Below are 5,000 nucleotides of genomic sequence, written 5' to 3' on the forward strand. Positions count from 1 at the left end.
GAGGAACGGAGGAAAAAAAAAGAAACATGAATGAGAAGAAAAAAATAACTGGAGGCGAGAAGAGAAAAAAAAATGCAAGTAAGAGGAAAAACCGGAATAGAAAAAAGAAAAGAAAACAAAAGAAAACAAAGGTAAACAAAAGAAGAAGAAAAAGTTAGATGCATTTAACTTCAAACAAAAGAGCTCAGAGGGGAATAGCCGCTTCCTTCTCATTCATCATCCGTTGTTTGTTTGTTTATATCTTTGTTTATTTACCCGAGGGACGGAGAAGAGTAAGAAGAGTAGAAGAAGAGTACTTTTGGGAGGAGTGATGAGGAAAGAGGAGAGAGGAAAGAGAAGGGAGAGTAGAAGGAAAAGGAGGAGGAGGAGGAGAGAGGTACTTTTAAGAGGAGTGATGAGAAAAGAGGAAAGACGAGAGGGAGGGAGGGAGAGAAAGGGAGAGTAGAAAGAAGAGTAGGAGGAGGAGGAGGAGGAGGAGGGAGAGTATAGGAAGGAAAGGAGGAAGATAGATAGATAGAAAGAGAAGAGGAGAGAGAGAAGAAAGAGAGAGAGAGAGAGAGAGAGAGAGAGAGAGAGAGAGAGAGAGAGAGAGAGAGAGAGAGAGAGAGAGGTGAATATAGGAAGATGAGGAACTTTGTCGGTGGAAGATAGATAGATAGAAAGAGAGAAGTAAGAAAGAGGGAAAGACATCTGTGTGTGTGTGTGTGTGTGTGTGTGTGTGTGTGTGTGCGAGGGGTAGACACAGGCGGTCATCTGACACAACAAAACAACAAACAGGCCGCCGTAAGACAAACAAGCAAGCAAACAGACAAACAAGCGGATGAACGCCTCGCCGCCTATGTCACAAACAATGGTGGAAAATAAGTAAACAAGGAAAGGAAGACAAGGCGCTATTGATGGGCGTGTGAAGACAGAGAAGAAAGTAAGGAAGAAGATAAATGGAGGTGGGAGAAAGAAGAATAGGAATGAAAAAGGAAGAATAAATGAGAGTGAAAAATGAGAAATGGATAATAAAGAGAGGAATAGATTAGAGAAAAAGGAGAAAGAAGAAAAATAAGTAGAAGAAAGAAGTAAAAGAGACGGTAGGAGAAAGAAGAAAAGTATAATAATAAGAAAATAAAATACATACGAAGAAGAAGAAAGAGAAAACAGAAAAGAAGAAGCAGATGAAGAAAAAAAAGGAAGAAGATAAACAAGAAAAGACTGATAATGAAAAATAAAGAAGAAAAAAAAATAACTGGAGCTACAAGACAAATTACTTAAATACACACGCACAAAAAAAAAAAAATCCTTCAGTGCCACACAAAGAAGAAGAAGAACAGGAACAAGAGGATGAAGACGAAGAACAAGACAAATAAGAATAAAGAAGACAAAGAAAAACAAGACCAAGAAAAAGAAAACAAAGAACAAGAAAAGTAACACACAACAACAACCACCCAATTAAAACAACAACAACAACAACAAAAATCACCAATCTCTTTTCTTACAAGGTCCCCCAACACTACCTTCCTACCTCTCTACCTGGTACCTTTCACCCACTAAATAAAGCACACAACAACAGCCTCTAAACAACCTCCATTAACTAACGAACTAATTGCCTCTGAAGCACGGGTTGAGGAGGTTATGTTTATATATTCTCTCCTCCTTTCTCTTTTTTTTTTATTCTGTTCCTTCTTTTATTTTTACTTTTTGCCTTGTTGTTTTCGCGACGCCTCGAGGAAGATTTGGATTAAAGGAGATGAGGTGGAGGAGGAGGAGGAGTGGAGGTAGGAGGAGGACCAGAACAACAATGACAGCTAACTCTGCTTCATTACCTGCTTGGATGAGGAAGAGGAGGAGGAGGAGGAGGAGGTAGAGGAAGAAGAAGAAGAGGAAGACATTGACAACTTACTTCGCATTTATTGACCGTAATTTACACATTTTTCTCTTTTATTCTCCTCCATCCTCCTCCTCCTCCTCCTCCTCCTCCTCCTCCTCCTGCCCTTCCTCTTCACTGCCAGGACCACCCGTCTCATCCATGTACCCTTCTTGTATGTTTGAAGCCAGACGTAAAAGAAGACCTCAAATTAGCAACATTCTTCCCTTTGGTTATGAAACGAGAGGAGGAGGAGCAGGAGGAGGAGGAGGAGGAGGAGGAGGAGGAGGAGGAGGAGTGAAACAATTTGGGGAAAGGAGGGAGTGAAGGACAATAGGAGAACAAGATTAAGAGGAAAATGAGAAGAGAGAGAAAGTGGAGTAGCAAAAATAAGAAGAGGAGAAGAAGAAAAAGTGGAGGTGGAGAAAGTGGAGAAGAAGGAAGATTGAAGATAATGAGTGTAAAGTAAAATGAGGAAGAGAGAGAGAGAGAGAGAGAGAGAGAGATCATTTAAAATCGACGACCACGAAACAAAAATAAATAAATAATACACAAGAAAATATGGAAAAAAGACGAAAAAGTAATTATGAAAACGAAGAAATAGAAGGAAAAGAGAAAATAAGAAGGAAGGAAAAGAGAAAACGAAAGAGGGAAAGGAAACAGAGAGAGAGAGAGAGAGAGAGAGAGAGAGAGAGAGAACACAATAGGAAAGAGAGAGATGATTGACTGAGAGCGTACAAAAGGAAAGAGAGAGAACTGTTTACTAGTATTAATGAAGTGATGGGCATATGTGGTGATGGGGTCTGGGTAGCTATGGGGCATGAGTTATGATGGAGCATGTTTGGTGATGGGACGTTGGTATAGTGATGGGCATGAGTTGTGCTATGGGGCGAGTTGTGATGGGACATAATGTAGTGAGAGGGATGGGGCAGTGATGGGACGCTGATACAGGGCAATAACAGTGAGCTGGCGTGGGTGGTGATGGGAGCAGGTGATGGGACATGTGTTGTGATGGGGCATAATGTAGTGAGAGGGATGGGGCAGTGATGGGACGCTGATACAGGGCAATAACAGTGAGCTGGCGTGGGTGGTGATGGGAGCAGGTGATGGGACATGTTGTGATGGGGCGTGGGTAGTGATGGGGCAAGAACAGTAACGGGACAAGGAGGGTATCAGCACACCGCGGTCTTTATTTATTTATTATTTTTTTTTGTAGCAGGCTTTTTTTTTATATTTTTTTTTACGCCCTTGAGCTGTCTCCTTAGCTGTAAAATAAATAAAAAAATAAAAAAACCGAAATTGACCTATCTTTCGGCCATTTCTCTTGAGTCGTTTGTAGGAGCAGTGAGTAGCGGGCATTTTTTATCATTATTCTTTCCCTTTTTTTTACCCTTGAAATGTTTCCTCTACTATGAAAAAAAAAAAATGATGGGGCGTGGGTGGTGAGGGAAAGCGGATGGTGAAGGGATATCTGTTGTGCTGGTGTCCGGGCAGTGATGAGAGCACGTCTAGTGAGCCACGGGAGCAAGGGTTATGAGGTACTAATTATAAGAGGATGAATGGACCTCTATGGAAATTACACACACACACACACACACACACACACATGCCGTTGAAAGGGTTGACTAATGGGTATGTGCGGGCGTGCTGCGAGAGAGAGAGAGAGGGAGAGGGGGAGAGGGCATAAGTACCGTGAGTCATATGTGAGTTAGGACGAGACAAGATCAGGATTACTCACGCGTTGAACGGAGAACAGGGAAAGTGAGAGAGACCAAGTGGCCGTGACAGGGGCAGTTAGGTTAGGTTAGGTTAGTTTTTTTTATTATATTTTTTTTACAATAATGGACGCACTTCAAAGTAAAGCTAAAAAAAAAAAATAATAAAACCCCGCTAAGTACCACCCCTATAAAAGAAAGTTGAAAGGAGTGGTAAATTTCGGATGGGGAAAGGTTAGGTAAGGTTAGGTTAGGTTAGGTTAGGTTAGGTTTGGTAAGGTTTGGCTTGGTTAGATTAGGTTAGGCTAGGCTAGGCTAGGTTTGGTTTGGTTTGCTTAGGTTAGGTAAGATTTGGTTTGTGTCGGTTAGGTTAGGTTTGGTTTGGTAAGACTAGGTTAGTTTAGGTTAGGTTTGGTTAGGTTAGGTTAGGTTTGGTTAGGTTAGGTAAGGTTTGGTTTGGTTCGGTTCGGCCAGTTTTGGTTTGGTTTGGTTAGGTTTGGTTAGGTTAGGTTAAGTAAGGTTTGGTGTGTGTAGGTTAGGTTAGGTTTGGTTAGGTTAGGTTAGGTTAGATTAGGTTAGGTATGGTTAGGTTAGGTTTGGTTAGCTTTGGTTTGGTTGTTAGGCACGATTATGTTTGGTCTGGGTTGGTTTGGTTCAGCTTGGTCAAGTTATGGTATGTTAGTTTAGGTTAGGTTGAACGCGGCAAGGAGGCCACTGTGCAAATAACCTTCACCTCCTTCACCCTATAAGGCATTCTGGAGCGGCACTGTGCCCTACTATGAGTCACGAGTGGGTAGTAGTGCCGCTGTAGAGGTGAAGAGAGGGGCAGGTGTGTAGATGAAGTAGGTGTTACTTGTATGCAGGTGTGAAGAAGGGGGAAGGCTGAGAAGATCAAACCAGGATGTGAAGTTAAGTCAGTCAGTGTGTATGATGTGTAAAGGAGTGTGTTAGGAGAGATAAGAGATGAATAGGGGAAAGAGAGAAGCAAGAAAGACTAGGAGGAAGGAAGGGAGGAAGGAAGGGTGAGAAGGAGTTACCAGGATGTGAAGTTAAAGTCAGTCAGTGTATATGATGTGTAAAGGAGTGAGTGTGTTAGGAGAGATAAGAGATGAGTAGGGGAGACTAAAAGAAAAGAATGAAGAGATGAGAAGAAGAGGAAAGAAGACGAGGGAGAAATAGGTAACGGTCAGTGATGAGGGAGGGAGGGAGGGAAGGAGGTAAAGTGGAGTGGAGAGGAGAAAAGTGAGTGAGTGAGTGAGTGAGTGAGTCAGGTGCTGTTCGAACGAGTAAATCGCCTCGTGAATGACTCTTGACAATGAAAAAGAAAATACGTGACTCAGAGAAAGTTGTATAAGTCTATCATCTCTACAGGGGGCAAGGGGGAGTGTGTCAATGTGTAGAGGGGAGAGGGAGAGAGAGAGAGGAGTGGG

The sequence above is a fragment of the Eriocheir sinensis genome, chromosome 43 (genome assembly GCF_024679095.1).
Source record: "Eriocheir sinensis breed Jianghai 21 chromosome 43, ASM2467909v1, whole genome shotgun sequence".
In the NCBI taxonomy this organism is placed as follows: Eukaryota; Metazoa; Arthropoda; class Malacostraca; order Decapoda; family Varunidae; genus Eriocheir; species Eriocheir sinensis.